The 20,322-nt window shown below is 41.1% G+C and overlaps 1 protein-coding gene across 5 annotated transcripts in view; it reads right to left on the bottom strand.

The window, feature by feature from the left end:
• HTR2C (5-hydroxytryptamine receptor 2C) overlaps window positions 1-20,322 on the bottom strand; it is a 242,885-nt gene that overhangs the window by 194,799 nt on the left and 27,764 nt on the right. The window contains exon 1 of one of the 5 annotated variants that reach the window (XM_026848402.1): window positions 14,143-14,202. The exons of the other annotated variants lie outside the window; for them this stretch is intronic. The gene's annotated coding sequence lies outside the window, so the exon portion shown is untranslated. Of the gene's footprint in view, window positions 1-14,142; window positions 14,203-20,322 lie in introns of those variants that run through there. 5 annotated transcript variants of the gene reach the window in all.

Here is a 20,322-nt window from a genome sequence, read left to right as displayed (position 1 = left end):
GGGGGGGAGGCGAGAAGAGCAACTACTAATTGACTAATTGTGCTGACATACACTCACAAAAATGTGGGGTATCATCAGTGCAGTCCTCCTGACTCCTCCTGCCAGCCAGCACTCCCAGGATTTTCTGCCCCAGCAAATTGCTGTCGCCTGCCTCTCCCGCCCAGGTCTCTGGGAAGGTGATGTTGGGCACCGTGCAATGCCTTTACATGATGAGAAACAATCTGGATGCTGGTATTTCTTTTTAACTGGCTCCTCTAAGTTCTATAAACTACTGATTCCAGAATCACCATATCTAGCCGTCTTTGCAGATTTTAGCTTTCCTTGTTAGGGCAGTACCAAACTGGTCTGCCATTATTCAAAAGGCAAAACCACTGTGATCTTTAATCAAAGAATCCTTTCTCTCCTTTATAAGCATTTATATGCGCTCTTTATATATAATATCATACGCTCTTTTTCGTTATTTCTTCTATCAAGTATCTATCATGCACTTATTTTAATGAGTGTTTCATCCATATGGTAAGTATGCACGCAAACTCGAATTGTTAGTAGTGCTATGCATTTAGTTCATGCTATGTATCTTTCAACATTATATTTAGTCATCTCCCTGTCTGCACATCCTCCTCCATACAATATCACTGGTGCCTTGTGGAGACTGTTAATCTGTTCATAGATCTACAGATATTCCACTCAGTAATATCTAATATTTTCACTTACCCGCTGTACCCTGACACTGTTTAAGTACAAATTTGGATTTACAATCTTTCGGGCCGTTGCAGCTGTGCTTTATCCTACTTCACAGAGGTGAGGCAGTGGTAAGTGACACCACTCACGAGAGTCAATCACTCCATTAATTAAAGAAGATAACTCCATGCCACTTCAGGCACACACAGATTGTCCCTTACTGTGAACTCACGTGAACACTTAACAGCCAAGCCCTGGTCTCGTTACATTTGAAGTTACAGCAATAGTAACCCCATACTTGTCAGTGGAATCACATTAGCATGTGATGAGAATCTGTCTTTGACCACACACACAGAAACACAACTGCAATAATTTTCTTTTAAATACACGAAATACAGACAATTTATATTTAAAGCTAGCTACAGCTATCACCAGCTCAGATCTGAGCTTACTTTCAACACTGCAGCACCCATATTTGGCACAGAAAGGACTTCTGAATTTAAAAAACAACCAAAACCAAAACACCAAAACCACCACACAAGAATTTCATGTGTGTCATGGGGCACTGCATTTCCAGAACATTTCAGTGTTTTGCTACTTCAGGGTCACAATAACTTGAGTTTGTCCAACCTCAGGAAAATGTTAATATGGGATGAAAAAGCCCCTCAGGAATTTATATCTGTTTACCCAAAATAAGCTGCGGGTCATGTGAGCCTGAATGGTTCCTCTTGCCTCAGTCAGGAAATATTTCCTTCGAGTTTCTCAGAAAGATTAACAGAAGCAGAACTGACAGCTCACTGCCGTTAAAGAGACAGACCATGAAGCACTAGCAATGGGAAACACTCTGATAGATGAGTAAGCGTCATTGTGAACCTCACTCTACAGCCAAATTAATGGGTTTGGTGGGGATTTCCCACAAAAGTGACCAGGCTCAAAAGTGTAATTAAGGACTCTGGAGATGCTGACAGTCTGCACTATCTCACTTACGAAAACCCAGTTGCTCAGTGTCTCAGCAGCTTGGAGAACAGCTGCAGAATCAAGGGCCATCCAGGCAGAGATATTTCTATTGCACTTTCAGAAATAATACTTCATGGTGCCTGAGGTTCTCCATATGGATGCCCTGTTACCACGCAGCACAGTCCAAAATGTTCCCAGCTTCAGCAGCTCAGTGAGTGAGGAAGTATGTCAAAACCTCCGCAGCTGCACATTGAGGAGCCCTTTGGATACCACCACGGAGAGGCAGAGGCACGTGCAGACACTCGGCACTGGCTATAGGATGAACTAGAGCATGTGCAAGGGCATCACCAGGAGATTTGTTCCTGAGCAGCATACGATCACAGCTCCCATCCCTCTGTCTAGAAAGACTCAGAGGAACAGGAACATCCCCTGGCCAATAAAATTAAGCAAGCAGCGTAGGATGGGATAAACTAGGTGTTCACATCAGTACAGTGCTATGAGAGGACATAAACAGCAATAGCAATGGATCAGAGGGTCTGAGTTTTGACTACTTCTGTCCTGGTAAAAAACAAACCCATAGTTACACTTGTGCTTTCTTTGGTTGGTTGGTGGGGTATTTTTAAGATACCTTTTAAGTTGAAAAATTTGCAATTCAGATGCTTCCTGTGGGCACTAAAACAACTCCACAATATGGCAAAACAATGAGGCTCCCAACACAAGGGAGAACAGGCAGATCTCAGATCTGAGGAGATTAGCACAAGAAGGCCATCTCAATGTCATCGATTAGTCAGATGCATTTTTGCCATTTCAGACACTAAGGGTAGATCAGACTCAGATACAAATCATTCAGCTTCAGAGAACTGCCAAAAAAAATACCTTGGCAAATGTTGAACTCTCTGCTATTTGCAAACTGGCAGATACTCCAGGTTTCTGACGACTTGTATAATTACTTTTTTTAACAAAAAACTAAAGGTCTTGGCCTATATTTACCATTTTTTTAGTCAAGAAATCTGCTAAATGCTATCCTTCTCTCACAGAGCCTGATGATACAGGTCTGACACAGATAACCTGAACTAGATGCATTTTTTTGCTGCTTTTCTCCCTCACGAATCCAATCCTGGTTCATATTCTGAAGGTGCAGGCTGCTTCAGAGCATGGAGATTTGGGGCATAAGATCAGCCATGAGCTGAGATGTGTTGGCCCTGTATCTCCTCAAACAACTGAAGGTCTCAATGATGAATGATTCACAGCTGTCCTCACCATCGCCTACTCTCTATCTTCAGAGGAATGAAATCTTGCCTTGGCAAAAAAGAAAAGCAACTGCATTTCTAGACCCTCTTTAAATATTTTTAATTTTTTCTTTCATTTCTGTTGGAAATTAGATGTTTTAAGAATAGGCTTAAAAACAAGGTTAAAAAAAGTGCATGCAAACACATTTGCATATCATGAGCAGCTGCTGAAGTACTCATGGCTTTTTTTTGTTTATTCCCATAGGAAACATACTGAAAAGAGTTTTTAAAAGTAAAAGCAATGACGTTTTTCTAAGGTGTTTCATATCTTCCCTTCAGGGAACTAACTAACTAAATAAATAAAGTGTGAAAGAAAATAGGAATTTTGTCATTATTTGGAAAAATGCAGTATGTCTGCAGACTTCGGACACAGTAAACTGGACTTCCTCAGCAGCAGGATCAGAACAGAGGATCCAGGGCCATGGGTGGTTAATCCAAACCAAACCCACCCAACCCAAACTTTTCTAGGTTTGAACCCCAATGTTATTGCTTGCTCCTCTCCACGTTAGTGAACATGGTGCAGCAAGAAGCCCAAAAGAGAAACCCTTGCATCCAAATCTATACTGGTGTGCTCTAGCCTTGCTGCACGATCAGCAAAGACAAAGGCCTTGCCAAGGTAGGTGTCCAAGACAGACACAAGCCTTCCAGAAGTGCTCCTCCGGGTGCACTTGGAGGGCCTAGCTGAGACGTGAGCAGGGAGGACAATGCTGAGCTGCACACCGAGCAGGGACCTCCCCGCTGCTACAGGCTGCTGCAGAGCAGGGGGTTTCATGGGAGGTTTGAGAGGGGCTCAGCACAGCCTGTCATTTACTCAGTGGACTGCGTATTCCCTGCGTATCAGCCTGTTTAAACGAAAGCAGACAAGCAGGAACAAAAACATTCAGAACAGGAACAAGAGCAAAGGAAAAAAAATGACTCAACATACTCTACCATTTTCTAGACTAGTGAAAAAGAATTCTCCAACAGTCCTGACAGACACTCAGTCAGAAATAGGCTTCTAATTAAAGGTGGGTCTTCCAACCCCTAAAACACAAAAAGAACCCATATTGTGTTAGTCTGGGAAACAGAACCACTGATGATTGCTTTAATGCTATGGCATACGCTACAGCTGCTCTGCAGGTGACGGATCACAGCTCTGCATGTTGTGACTCCACATCGGCAAAGCTTCCCTTAGCATTCTAGAATCTTTGTTTTTAAGTTGAGGACACTTATTTAGCTGCACAAATAATATGTAAATGGGCAGATATTCACTAGAGTGAAGGCTTTTTTTTTTCCCTAAATTGTGCTCTAAATATTGCTACTCATTCAAGGACTCCCTTTAACAAAGGAGACTCTAAAATACATAACCAAACATTCATACAAGAACATTCAAAGTGTTGTAGAAAATGCTGTCATATTGCCATATTTAGTCATAATCATGAATTCCCATATTCAATGTTTTTGTCAGTAAGTAACTGTACTACCACAGCACCTCAGAGTCACCAATACGTACTAGGGCTCCAGTTCTAAGAACTTTACAAACACCAACCAAAACGACTGTCTTCATCCCCAGTTCACCTTCATTCATCATAAACTGCTTCTCTTACAAGCTTTATCCACTTGACATAGCACCTCAACCCGGGTATTTCTGATTTCTTGTCCCCACAGTATACTTAGTCTCAGATATTCATTCTCCATGTCTCCTGGGGGTAAGAGGTGATTCTGTAACCTGGTGCAGTAGGTTATTTTTAAATGATTTGGGTAAGTAGCTCTCCATTAGCACTGCAAAAGGATTACTCTGCAGCTGTAATTCTGTTTGTGAGCAAGATAAACACTGTTGGCATAGTCTTCCTTCATAGTTCTATTTGTAATATTTTCTGCATTTATTTCCATGGGACATAATTTCATTGAGGAGCCTATTGTTAATACAAGTACTTAAACAAAAAATTATCTAATGGCAAGTTTTCAATGCAAGAAATTAAATATTTAAATAGCACTGAGAGCAGGGGTTAGAATCCAAATGTTCTGCAGTTTTTATCTTTTTCCTCTTACGAGAAACAGTAAAGCCTGGGAATGTCAAATGAAACCTACTTTTGGATTGCTGGTCTCTTCTTATGGTTCCCTATCCACAGAAACAAGAATTACTTTATCAGAAGCTGTTAAATTACTCTAGCTGTAAAAAGTAATTCTGTAAAGCCATCCACTGCTGACCACTCCCTAAATAATTTCTGAAATGCCTCATCTGTTTATTTATATTGTGCACATTTTAGTATTCGGCTGCATTATACAGATGAAAAGTAAAAGCAAATATATGTTGTTAGACAAAACACATCAAGCCCAGTTGAATCTGGTGATTCGATCAGCAAGGCTATGGCACATTAGAAAGATTCATTCTACAAAGTCTCCTGAACTGCCGTGCCTCTCGGGAACAGGGCGTCCAGCTTTTCTCTTGGCTACCTGTTCCCAAAACAGCCAGGACACTTAATATTTCAGTGTTACTACCATAGGTGTTTATTCCGTATTTCTGATGACATGATTTATACACATGCACACATGTGACAATCCTATCAGAAGGCCAATTTTTTTGGTGGAGCACTCCCACAGAGCAGGGAGCTCTTTAGATCTCACCAGCACGCAAGGAGCAGCTTCCCCCTCACAAAGCTATCCTGCTGTTAGTGTAGGTAGTTGTAGAAAGTCCATCTGATTAATTTTTCCTTTGGGCACAATTGTATTGATATTAACCTAAAGCAAAGAAAAAATTTAAAAAAAACCCCAACAAACTAAACAAAAAACCCCACCACCACCACCACCAAAAATACCAAAAAAAACCCACCCCAAAAACAAAACACCCACAAAAAAATGTATGCTTTTTAAAAATGAGATTATTTTTTTTATTTGTGCTAATATTTGGAGTGGTCACTTCTATTCAAATAAAAGACAAATAGCAACCAGCTGTTGCATTCACTTGTCAGTATATCTGTATGAAGACAGGAGCACTAGCTCTGTTTTCCACAGCATCCTGACACTCCAATAACCAGAGATAAGGCAAGCAGCCCATGAGAGGTGTAACATGTAGCTGGAATACAAAGGCTGTGCAGAGGTGAATTACTGCTGACCACATTACTCATTTTGCCGGTCATTCAGACTAACAGAAACATTTTTAGAACATCCCCCAGAAAACCTCAGGGTCACAACAGTCACCCCCACACAGAGAGACATGGTTTGGAGCAGTTTTGGGCAGAGGTATGAGAGATGCACAGCAGTACTGTCTCTTCAGATGAGCACTCCTTCGCATCCTCAGCCCCTCACACTGCCAAATGCAATTGTGCAGTGCACTGTTCAGTAGTGTGGAGTTTTAAGACAAATCTCTTGCTAATGTATAGGTTTGACATTTTCAGAATTATTTGGACATATTACACATAAAATGGCTCTAACACAATCAAAGGACATTATCAGAATTGTCTGTTCCCAGGATGTTTGGCACTCCATAACTCAGATGCATTTAACTCCTCAATAACTCTTGTACATTTGGATAATTTGCTGCAGTAATGCATAATCTCGCCTAGAGGACTCATCCCTTAAGAATTTTAATAAATTAAATTGAAACCTGAATATCCCACATTTACTTATCATTGTCCCATTTAAAAGACCATCCCAGAGTGCCAGCACCATGTGATCTCACTGTGCTTTCTGTGAGGCAGCGATGCTCAGCCAGACCATTACAGTAGGTTTCACTATATCAGAGATGGAAGTGATGGGTCATCCTATTACCTCCCACTGGCCACTCAGGGCCAGAAGTAGCAAAGATCACTTTAGGGTCATAACTCAAGGTAAAATGTGCTTCTGAATCCTTTCTACACCACTCAGAGAAGGAAGCCAGCAGCAGATAAGGAAAGAAATTAAAAACCTGCTCACCACTACAAAGAAGTCAGGGCCAAAAGACATGAACAGAAAAAGCAGCGGAAAAAATACCTGTCAGTGCTACATCCTCCGTGAATACTTCGACTCATGAGGCAATTTCCTTAGCACCTCTCTCAGTTCCTGACCCAGCAGCAGGTTGTCAGTCTGGTCTCTGTCTACACGGACAGATTTCACTTCCAGATGAGCCTCACCTGCTGACCTCTGATGTGGAGCACTACATGGTGGGGCAACCCATCTTTCTGAACAGTGCTTCATATCCACTCCTTTAAACAAAAAATTGCTCTGGAGCACTCTGCAGAGATGTTGGGGACCATATGACCTGGTGGACCTGCAATATGGAAATTCAGTGGGTCCTGGTACCCACAAGGGCCCAAAGTGCACCGAAGTCCCCATCAGAGTACACCACCCCACCACAAGTCTTCCCATGCTTATCAAAATCCAGCTTGTTTCTTCTCAATTCAAGTTCCTTCCTGCTGTTAAACCAAATAAAAATAGAAACCCTCAGCATGAGCCCCTCTGAGGCTGACATCTGCTCACGGGTGTCAGGGCTGCTCCAAGCCAAACTGCAGCTGCCCATCTCGGAGGGTCCTCAGCAGCTTCTGTCCTTAGAGGGATCACTGTGTCCCTGACATCTTGCACAGCAATACTAGACTCCTTCTGAATTTTGGCCAATCAGCCTAAAGGTTTTAATCTCAAACAACCCATAACCCTGTACAGAGACGCACAAATTCAGGTCTCATCAGTGCTTTAATTACACTGGGTTATTTGACTTGTTTGTAGCTCTACCAATATGAGATAATTACACTAATGGGAAAGCCACACTTACGGTTGGAAACACCATCAATAGGAGCAGGATCTATAAAGTCAAATTCCACCCAGAGAATGCTATTTTATTTTAGTTCTCCTTCATTACAGACTTCTGCAAGAAAACTGTAAGACAGACAGTATGGGAACTGCCTCTCTGAGACTCTCCCAGCCCAGCGCTGAGCCAGGCTGTTCCCATCATCTCTGGGGACAGGATTCCTCCACCAGTGCCAGCCTGGGCAGTGAGCTAAGAAGGACCACCATCGTTGGCCAAGGTGTCATGCAGAGCCCTTGGTGCCTGCCCCACCTCTTGCAGAAAGCCAACAACCGCAGCAGTGCCACACTTCCGTGAGGAACTGAATACTGATGTCGAGAACTCGCAAATAAAAATTTCCCATTATCTCTGCAGAACCATACAAATGTTATAAACTCCACTCTCTTGTAGCAAAACCAGTGGGAAGAGCCCCCACATATCCAAAGACAGTGCTAAATGGATGCTGTTCGACACATCTAACCCCTACCTCAGACAACCTACACCTTTTAAAAAAATACAGGGCTAGAAAAATTAGTCTATTGTAAGCAGCCATATTTGTTTCATGAACCACTTGCTCATTTATTATGAAGCAGATATACAAGATTCTTACAAAAGAAGTTCCTTTAAGATGCTTTTGTTAAACTATTAAGCTTCTGAAGAGCTCTGCCAAAGCTGGCAGCGTCCATTGATCACCAAGACAGCTCCTTTTTTAGTATTCCCTCAAGTATTCAGCTCCTTTCTTACTGTGATTTCTATTTTGAAGATGTAAGTAATGGTGCTTTTAGGGTCAGCAGGCACACCAATAACTCATTTACCAGTATACTTCACTCATTCTTCTGCACGTTATCTCAGCCCAGAAAGACCTGGATTTTTGTTTTCTTTAGGTATTAAAGTTTATATATATATAAACAGCATCAAAGCTAACAGTAGAGATCAGTGAGCACTTGACCATCTATTGCAATGAATTTTCAGAGCATCAGAGGAGGTAAAAGGTTCCTTTGTCATAAATTGTGGTGAGTTTTCTTACAGCAAAACCTTAAATTCCTGTCCAGCAGCTCCTCACAGGAGAAGAATCCCAATCCCTCTCACATACCAGTCAGATGATATTTCTCAAGATCGGTTGAATACTCATTGCCTGCTACAAGATCTCATGCAATACAACAAATAAGGGTAAGAAATGCAGAATAAAACTCTCTCAATGGAAAGGGAGCTAAGCAGAATATAATTAAGCAGACTAGAATTTAGTGAGAGTACTCGTATTAGCATATTAATATCAGCGTTTAAATAAGAGCTTGGTGAATACTGCCAAAGAATATCACAAAAGCTGCAATAACTACCCACTGTCTGGGTCTCAGGTTTTGATGTCTTCCAGAAGAAAAGCTCTACCAGCAGTGCATGCTGCCACCATGCTGGGCCTTTGCTGCTTCCCCCGAGCCATCGGTCCAGTCGAGCCTGCAGCCAACACCAGCTCAGCACCAACTCTTCAAGACTGACTCACGAGCTCCATCACCCTCCAGCTTTCCTCAGAGGCTCATTTTTCATTCAGAGCCTGCAGCCAGGATGATACCAGGTCTCTGCAAGAAGACTAACTCATTTTCCTGCCGGGTGTCACAGAATACACTAAAACAATTGTGTCATTCAGGGAGAAGTAATGTGCATCAATTACTATGACAGACAATGAGAGATTGACCTAATACGTGCATTAATACAGCATCTATTCATTTCTTTTAAAATGGTAGTTTAGATTCATTGCTCCTGCAGTGTATTCCATTTTCAAACACAATTCGTTCCACAGTTTTAAGTGCAAAAGCTAAAGTCATTCAAAAATCAAATCTCAACAAACTTATTTCTGATTCTATAGCAACAAGCTGTTCTCTTCGTAGTAAACATCTCGGAAGAAAATTACCTACTTTTTTTTTTTTTTTTTTTTGCTTTACGACTTGAATTTTGCACAACAAGTTTCAGATCCATTTGAATTTATAAGACCAAACAAAAAACTCCTGAAAACAGTGATTTAAATTTTAAACACCAGACTTATGAAATAGATTATCTGGTTAGATTAGTTCTCCAGAAGTCTGTAGGACATTCAGTTTAAAACATCTTAAAGCCAGAATGTGGGCAAATATCCACATTTCTGGAAGGTGATACAGTTGTTTTTTTCTTACTGTCTCAAACACGCTGAGCATTTAGTTTCTCATTACTTGAAACCGTGATTTTAAATTTGTGGCAAAACACCAATAATTGCAACAACTAATGGTAACAATAAATTTCCCAGCAGGTGCATGACTTATTCAGTCTCTGCCACCAACTTTCCATCACATCCTACTTTCTACAGACCAGCTCCCTAGAGGGGAGCTTCCTGCCGTGCCCCGGAGTAACAGTGCTCTGTGCCTAGTCACTACACACTGGATGGCAACAGCACACATAACATTTCTGCAGAAAAATAACATAAGAAAATTTAAAAATCCATTAAATTTTTAAAATATTGCTTAACATATGAAATTAAAATCTAGATAGCTGTTATGAAAAATATCTGACATTAAATATTACACAAGTGCTCATTGCTCTCCAAGTCTACCATACAAGCCTGTGAGATGTAAGCACAGCATGAAATTTTCTGCCCCTCATAACTTCTCTGTGTTTTCTAATTCAAGAGACTTTTCTTTTTCAGGGTCTACAATAGAAGAGTATCCTACTCCATACAATAAAATACATGTCACATACAAAATAGTTGCAAGTTTATTTGCTATCAATCAGTTGCCATATGAAGTATGAGATTTAAACATCCTTTCTTCTATAGGAAGCACAAAAAGCAAAGCACTGCTCAAGCAGCAAGAAGGAATTTCCCAAGAATCGGGAATTTCACTTGAGCTTTCAGCTCTGTACCCAGGAGGAGGAAATGGGAGCAAGAACCACAGTCAGCCAAGATGACAAAATGATAGCATCAGACCTCCAGTGCCACTGAGCACAACTGCCTTTATGGTGGGCTGAATGTTGTTCACTTTTCCTCTGAGTGAAGTGTTCTTTATAAAAAGAATGTGGGTGCTGTGTGGTTTAGGGAACATGAGCTTGTTTCTGGCATTTACTTATCAGAGGCAACTAAAAAAAAAAAAAAAAAAAAACAGAACTTTGAGAAGGTATCCAAAATGCTGATTTACAAATCTGTAGATTCAAAACGTGAAGCACAGCTGACCAGCAGCACACAACACAACAAAGCACACAACGAGACACCAGCAATGGGAAGACCATTCAGACCTTGGCTTGTAGACCGGGTCAACACAATCTGCATTTCTTTTGCGGCTAGAGGTATAAACTAGCACAAAGTCAGTTAGTGCAACATAAGCTAAGTTGTGGATTTACAACATATCAGCTGCTCATTACAAGAGACGTCGTGAGCCCTAAGAGTACATATTACGTCAGTTATCGTAACAGTCACCACTGCACGTCCACACCCTACCTTACCCGCACTTTGTTCTCAGACCCTAGCACAGCGTCTGCAGCAATCACATTAAGAGGAGGTATACTCTGTGCTTCAACAGACTGTATTGGTAATTCATCCTCTTGGCAAAGCAAGTGAGGTTTGGAATCAATACAAAAATCTCAGCTAAGCTCAATAATCAATAAAGTGTAAATCTCAGCATTTTGCTTCTGGGGATGATACTTATTAGGCTTTTTTAAATATTCTTGTTAATATGTGGATTTGGTTGTATAAACATTGTGCTTATTGTGCTTTAGGAGGTTTATCCACCGGTTCTGTGGACTTACTTTCATATTTATTTGAGTGAATAAAGCTGAAATCTAGGCAAGATCACAAAACGGGTTCTGATGAACAATTATCATTCTTATCAAATATAAATTGCACAGAAAGTGCTTGACACGAGAAACTCACTGCAATGAATTATTATGATCATTGTTATTTTAAAATTAATTTTGACAAGATCCATTATTGGTAAGCACCATTAATTTGTTCTATCCTCTTAACTGTTTTTATGGGACACTGAAATTAAATATGTCATTTAAAAATGCTCGTTTTAAAGTATTATTAAAACTTAATACAATGGCAGTAAAATGAACTAAAGTATACAATGTGTTCATTGTTATGAAAAACTGGTAAATTGCTAAATACATAATAAGCTCAGTGAGAAGGAAAGGAAACTTGTATTGCATAGGAATAAATCTATTTTACAACATGTTATCTTATTTCGGTACTTCCCCCAGAAAACAGAAATGAGGGGTACAATAAATTAAAATTGTATATTTTTTCAGGTATGTAGAAGCTAACATCATACTGGAAATTTCTGTTTTGCATTAATGTTTTCTCTAGAAGTTTCATAAACAGACTGATGTTGTGAGAAGGCAGTAACAATACCTGTGGAGATATCTGGACTGTTTTCATGTATCTACCTTAGAATAAACCAAACTGGGAATTCTCCCAGTTGCAGATGATGAATCAGAGCCAGATTAGTTGCCCACCCATGGGAAAGCCAGCTGTGCATGTCTCATTTGTACATGCACAGAGTGCAAACAAACACATTTGCACCACTCCAGCAGCAGACCCTTTGTTCCGATAGAAACCTCATGGTCAGGCACAGTGCAATCACCTTCCTAAATTAAGGGAATCCAATTGCCTGCTGACAAAGTATTCAGAGGTGAACAATTCCACTAAACACAAGCAATGCCAGGGGAATGCTTTTCCCAGCTTTCAAGGCATGAGCATATCCGAGAACTAGTACAGAACTTGACTCCAGATACCTGTGGGAGATGCTGTTTAAAGAATAAGCAAGGAGCGTGTCTCAGAAAATGTGCATTATTCATATAAATTCATGTTAAACTTAACAGGGGTGGAATTATTGAGTTTGCATGGCCAGGTTTTGGTAGGTGAGGGGCTAGAGGGGTGGCTTCTGTGAGAAGCTGCTAGAAGCCTCCCCTGTGTCCGACAGAGCCAATGCCAGCTAGCTGCAAGATGGACCCACCGCGGGCCAAGGCTGAGCCCATCAGTGATGGTGGTAGTGCCTCTGGGATAACGTATTTAAGGAGGAAAAGTTATTGTGCAACATCAACTGTATCTGAAAGGAGGAATGAGAATATGTGAGAGCAACAACTCCACAGACACCAAGGTCAGTGCAGAAGGAGGGGGAGGAGGTGCTCTAGGCACAGGAGCAGATTCCCCCACAGCCCGTGGAGGTTAATGGTGGAGCAGAGACCCACCTGCACCCCGTGGGGGACCCCACACCAGAGCAGGGGCATCCACCCAAAGGAGGCTGTGACCCCCTGGAGAGTCTGCGCTGGAGCAGTCTGTTCCGGAGGGCTGCACCTCACAGAAGGGATCCACGCGCGGGCGGTTCGTTAAGAGCTGCAGCCTCTGGGAAGGACTCACCTTGGAGAAGTTTGTGGAGGACTGTCTCCCATGGGAGGGACCCACCCTGGAGCAGGGGGAGAGTGTGGGAAGACCTCCCCCTGAGGAGAAAGGAGCAGCAGAGACAATGTGTGATGGACTGACCACAACCCCCCTTCCCCTGTGCTGCTGGGGAAGAGGAGGTAATGTTAAGCACAGGAAGAAGGGAAGGGTGGTGGGAAGGTGTTTTAAGATTTGGTTTTATTTCTCATTATCATATTCTGATTTGATTGGTAATAAATGAAATTAATTTTCCCCAAGTCAAGTCTGGTTTGCCATTGAGGGTAATTGGTGAATGATCTCTCCCTGCCCTTATCTCAACCCAGGAGCCTTTTGTTATCTTTCCTCTCCCCCTGTCCAGCTGAGGAGGGGAGTGAGAGCAGCTTTGGGGGGCACCTGGCATCCAGCCAGGGTCAACCCACTTCAGTCCCAACACTGAAACATACTGGTATCTTATATTTGCTGGTAAGAGGGGAGTAAACACTGAGGCTTTTTGGAAACAGCGCAGTATATCAACTGCCACAAAGCAGAATATGCCCAAACTCAAAACATCAGTCTTTCAGTACTTGTTTACTCTCTTGGAAATTATCCCTTTTATTTGCATTTAGCCAGGTCTTCTTCAAGGTTGCCACATCAATACAGGATTGATCCAAAAAGTCCCTTCAAAGAATGTCTTTGCGCTCACAAAGATGCTGGACTAATAAATTTTCCCACCTTTCATTATATTTTGAGTAACCTCTGGAGAGGAGCCTAGGGTATGCTCCAGAAAGCACTGGGGGTATTTATTCCACTGGATAAATTGATTCATAGTGATCCAGCCCTAGTTAAACTACAGGAGCACTCACAATACTCCAGACACCAACACATAACCTCTTCCCTTTGTCAGAAGAGCTGCAAGGCTGATATATAGCTATTATGACTGTAATGATGATCAAGCTGATTTTAAATGTGGATGCTACAGGCATATTTGGTTGCTACAACCTGTTCAGATGACGTTACTGATGCTATTGCATGTATGCATAACATCTACTGCAGTAAATTATCTAAAGATGCAGTGAGGAAAGTTTCATATATAGTATTACCGCATCCACATAGCTCCTCGGGGAGCGGAGATCTTGTGTCCACTGACAGCAGCTTTGACTTCTCCTACCCAGTCTCTGAAGCTTAATTTTGCATGGTCACAACCTAGACATATCAGAAATATCAAAACAAAATTTAGCAGCAAATGAAGGAACAATAAATATCGATGATGTCTAATAAGCCATAACCTCAGAGTTCTGTATTCTAGATGGAAGTGAGAAGGCAAGAAAATTTTTTTTAAACAAATTTTCTTTCAAATAAAAGAAATCAATACACAAACTCTTTCTGTGCTGAGATTTTCCTTCAGAAACAGGTGATGGAGTAAAGAGGACAATTTGAAAGTGAACATTTACTATATTCCTTCGCTATCCTAAGTGATTTTATAAAGATTATATTCAGCCAAAATAAAGATGTTTTCAGCTCTCAAAGAATATCTGATCAGTACATTTCAGCTGTTCTATTTTCCAGTTGAATGCAAGAAGACATAAATAATTAAGATAAAATAATTATTGCTGAGCAATCTGAAATAAAAATAATTTGTCTGGTAAACAAGATGCACAATAACAAAATAAAATGCTGCTAAGTTAAAGGCCATGCAAATGTCTATCTCATTAGCAATCAAAAAAAAAAAAGCTTAATCGTTATTTCATCGCTTTAAAGATATCACCAGCCCCTCAGCGAATGTCCTTTGCTGTACACAGTCATAGAACTCAGCATCAGTTACGCTTGTTAGAATTTCCCCAAAAACCTACTGTGGATTTCTTCAAGTAAAGCCAAGGACTTCTGTAGCAGTCCATAAAGAAAGGGATAAGTAACTAAAAATCAGTGTGTGATAAACTGTTATTAACTGTATTCCCTGAGTTCCTTTTGCAGAATATAATACATGGAAATGACAAGAGTATCCTCAGTGTACCACAGAAAGCAACACAGAGCAAAAGATAAAGTGTTTCAAGACTTTAATACCTCACACAAGCATGTGGCTTATTATTTTATTTTTCACCTAAAAACCTGGCATTCCCATGATCAGGATATATTCAGTGCAGCGCTGGATGCTGTTGTTTATATTCATTGTATTTTTCAATGTATTACAGTGATGGAAGAGAAAGAAAGCCTTAGGGAAGAAAGGAGAAATAAAACACAAGTTTAAAATAGATAGCAGCCACTCTGAGCTGGCTTTTTTGACCTTTTATTATTCTACTAATTTATGTTAATATCAAGAAGAGGAGATTCCTCTCCAAGGAATTTAATAAGAAGGTAATGATCTGAAGAATAATGAAACAAAATGCATATATATTGTTACTGTACTGTCTGACTGGTTGAGATGACACCATACGTGGAGCAGAAACCATTCAAAACACCTCAACTCTAGATTATTATGTATTTTCATCATTTCAATCAGATGGATCACAGGTGAGCCATGACTGCAAGAACATCCACATGAAGGAGAAAGAGTCGGCAGTGCAGCATACTGCAACTATTAAAATAAACGCATGGCTCCAGTGTGATGCAGGCAGGACACTCCCCGTAGCAGGAAGACTGAGACTACCTACTGATACTCAAAACCACACTGGTAGTTCCTTTTACTGTGCATAGGGAACAAGTACTTTCCTAAGACTGGCAGGTCACTTACATAGTATATAAACAAACAAAAAGGAAGGATGGAAAGGAGGTATTAATGAAATTCAGGTCCCATAACCATTACCCATACTTTCTCTTATATATCCAGCATTTGCAATGTATTTCTTTGAATTTTCCGTGCACAGATGTTAACTATGGAGAAAAAGTACAAGAGAGAGGACTAGCTGAACAAAATAAATCATGGTAGAAGAGCACATGGAGAATGGCATACAGCCAGGTATTTGCCCAGTTGTTCCATGGACATTTAAGAAGGCAAAACATTCAACATGATATGCTGAGAATGAAGTCTCTGAGTTACATAAATGAACTGGAATCAGCAGTCTCTCATTCCTCAGTCTTGGGTTTACCATGTTTGGAGTCTGTAGCTCCCAGTTGTTCAGTCCAAGATCTGCTGGTTGTGGGACAAAGCCAGCTGTCGGAGCCAGCGTGGGACAAAGCCCGAGGCAGAGCTGTACTCCATTCCCTGACTCCTGAGTGGTTGGAACATCTCGCAGCCACGCTCCCACTCTGATCTTTCTCATGCCCAGCTTGTACTGCAGCTGTGAAGATTTGTTGACTATCCATAACTGGAAAGGTAGTTTTCACAGATATCTGGTTTTCCACATGTGCTGGAGCTCTTCCTGCCGAGTTCTTCCATGTGCCTGTGTTCATATCCTCATTTCCATTTTCTGTCCCAAACCCATTTCATTGCTGTTGTGCAGTCTGAGTCTGGCTCAGCACTCAGGCACTGACAAGTACAAGGATTTAAACATGCACCCTCAGCCTAGCGGAATTCCCTGCCACACAAATCCGATAACCAGTTGCTGAAACAAACTCCCAAAAGATGTGTCAAATTCTCTCAATTCTGACATTTTCAAATATAGTAATTCCTGCCTTGCAGATGGAACATGATGGCTTCCAATATCCAGGAAACCATACAAAAAGAGAGAGTGTACCCTTCTTAGCCTTACAGGTTGATTTATTAAATGTTCACTTTACCCTGGTATTATTAATCGTGTGGGTACAAGGCTTTTGTAATGCTGCTGCTCAAATTCAGAGCAGCTTTCATTGAAGATGAACATATTTTGCACGATAGCTTGAACAAATTTTAGCTAGCATTTAAAGTGGATATTACGAATGCATCAGTTCTACTCTGGTTCAAGGTTTCTATCCTTTTATATCTTAACCTTAGATAAGAGAACTAAATTCATACAAGAATATGCCAGTATTTATTAAACACTAATTTTGAAAAGGCTTGAATAATTTATCAAGGCTTCTTTCCTAAAGAGATGGACACAACTGTGTAATTTAATTTTTAAACCTGCCATCACAAAGAACTCTAAACACACATTTTCACACAGCCATTATCATAGCATTCCGCAATATGGACATATCTTGCAGGAAGATCTAGAAATGTTTATCTTTTGTAAATATGAGCAAATAAAGGAAGGATCTTGATGCCAGAGGCATGGTCACATTCTCAGACATCTAAGCATCTCCGTACTGAAAAGTTTAGGGTTTAAATAGGAAGGCAACAAATGAGCCACACTAAAATACATGGGATTATTTCTCCCCTTCAAAACATAATTCCAATTAAAGATCAGTTCAAATGTAGATCAATTAAAATCTGATTTTTATTGGATAGTGGATGAAACTTCATAGTTAGAGCTCAACTCCTCAATACCAGCACTGGCAGCATATGCAGTCATCCAGCCATCATTTAAATGCCCAACACTGGCACACCCATTTAAATATAGTCATCAGTGGGAGAACTCCTAGCAAATTTTACCACTCTGTCATGAAGACGGCTTCTATTATGGGTGTTTAGCTGTTCTTAGCTGTGCTTTTTATTGCTCTAGCAGTTATAAAAGATGAGTTTTTATAGGCTCAAGTCCACAACATTTTGTGAAGATATTTTGGAGGCCTGCTCGTACCAAATTAGTGTGGGGGGGTGGGGGTGAAGCATATTTCAAAAATCAGCACAACTTCTGTGTGGCAACTGAGTTATCATGCTATCCCCTAATTAAGGGACAGCTTTACGCTGTATAATTATCAAAAGTGATAACACCAAAATAAAAGAACAATTATTTTGAAAACAGCAATGGATTTAAAATATTCATGTAAACATACAACGTATTACATTGATAACAAATATGAAAAACTCTATTTTGCAATCACAGAAAAGTTCCATATGACCTACATAACCATTTATAAAGCAGCAACAGAAGCCCCATCACCTGGAATAAACAAACTGAGTGGGGCAAAGCAGTAATAAATGGCACACACACAAATGGACTATCCATTGCACACAAGGAACAAGAAGTCATTTCTTGATATTTTTAAAAATATCTGACACACAATCCATCTAAACAGGTAAATTGTTCCTAGTGTGGTTACGTCCTTTTCAAATTCTAAAAAGAACAAAATGACAGCAGAACATGAAGGTTAGGAGCAAAGTCCTTGTGCTCACATCCTTACTTCCCAATAATCCCATGTCCTTTACAGACAGCTGTGAACCCACAACACGCCAGTCTCGGATACTGCAAGGCAGCTCATCTACCCCGCTGGTAGGGCTGCAGCACCCGGCTGCTCTGCTGAGGGGCTCTGTCACCCTGGGTGCGCTCGGGGTCTGGAACAGGCTGCAGCATTGCTCATCGCCATTTCAGCAGCCATGGGAGAAAGCAAGTTCTGTTCTCCACTCTGTCCTAGATCTGTTGCACAAACTTGGGCAGCTAACTCAAGCTTTTGAAGCTGCTTTAGTGGGACGGTGATGCCTACCCTTGCCGTGTTGTGAGGGTGAGTATGAAGGCACTATGGTACAGCACATACAATGCAAAAGGCACCCATGACGTTGCCTATCTTGTCCTGTGTATGGGAACTCTGCCTTCCAATCAAGCCATTTGGTTTGCTAAAGAAAGGACCACGGGGTCTGCATTTGTGGTCTGCAAATGCCTACAGTGGGTCAAGGACCACGACTGGGAGACGAACCTACAGAGCAGCTGGATCAGTGAAACCAAGCAGCACAGACCTCAAACAAGAGGTTCGTTTATATTGTTCTTGGGGAATATTTAAGCCAGGCAGGTGGGATCCACACAGCCCAAGAGTTTCAAAACGAGCAGGGAAGGCCCTGGCATCGGATGTTTGCACTCCAACAGGACTCAGCTGACAGCTACAAATATTTACTCTGCGCTTCCTCCTCTGAAGCACATAAAGCTTTAGTGCCTGATGGAGCAGCTGTCTCTCTCACACACACGCACAGTACAGAAGAATTTCACTTTAAGATGAACGAAGGATTACAGGATTTGGCTTTTCCTCTTTTTTAAAGTTGTTTTTATTACAGCATAAAAAAATCTATAGGTTGCTCTGGGGTTGATGCTAGATATACATATCTGTACCAGACTTATTACTACTGGGATTCAGCGTTGTGCAGCAGATTGGATTTCCTTGTATAAAAGAAATTAATCAACAAGGAATGAATAATATGCAGAAAGAAGGATTGCTTCTTAATTCACATACTAAGATGCCTGTTGTTTTTCTATGCTATTTACAATAAACCTTGGAGATGCAAAGCTTGTATGCCATCCTTTATGTTGAAAATGTCCTGGTTTCTGCATTGCCACATGTAATCAGACTGAGGAACTGATTGCTTTGAAACCAGCAAGGCATGCTTTTATTAAAAATATTCAAACAGGACTTCAAATACATCTCTACAGACATTCCATCCACCTCTGCCATGAATGAGGAATACGATTATGCACCACGACCTGTACAATTCAGCATCATCTGCTTGCTTTGCTTTATTCCCATTAATAGCCACAAAACACAGATAGCCACGTAACAGCAAGGTTGTGTAAGGGACAAACCTATATTTGAACCTCTCAGTGGTATACTTAAGTATCACCAGATCCCAGCCAAGCCCAGGAGAATTCAAGATGCTTATCAAACCTACTCTCCAGGAATTAATCTCCATGTACCTCCTTCTGAAACCAGCTAATGTCATGTTAGCAGCATCCTTTCTGATGATCCTCTACCACCTTCCCACTCCATCCCACTCTACTCACACACTGAAGGACAAGATGAGCCATCTTAGCAACACTGTCACCAAAACTTTATTTCCGTTTGCCTTCACCATGCTCTCTCAAGATATTTGGGGTCACAGCTTTTAAAATTGCAACCCCTCCACTGCCAGTGTGGTCCTTGGTGGGTTTTGGTGGTTCAAGAGCCATACCTACATCCCCAGTTGGAGCCATGCATCAGCACATGATACTGAGTCTGCAGAGCCTGCACCAGCATGCACACATAGTGGAGAGAAAGAGGGTATGTTAAATCACCCTTCTCACCCCTCTCTGCCTGCCCTATCTCCATGACAAATATTAATGAAGCACCCTTTTCACCCAAAGGAGGGGTTTGCTGCCAAAGAGAGACAACAAAAAAATGAGACCCAGAATACCACTGAGACTGCAATGCCCAAAAAAACCAAACAAACCAACCAAAACAAAACAAAAAGCCACCAGCAAAACAACATATATGCAAATAAAGCAGGCTTCTGAACAGGACCTGTGAGA

Source organism: Athene cunicularia (assembly GCF_003259725.1).
Source record: "Athene cunicularia isolate RWA chromosome 4 unlocalized genomic scaffold, athCun1 chr4_part3, whole genome shotgun sequence".
NCBI lineage: Eukaryota > Metazoa > Chordata > Aves > Strigiformes > Strigidae > Athene > Athene cunicularia.
This window is presented reverse-complemented; position numbering and strand designations above follow the sequence as displayed.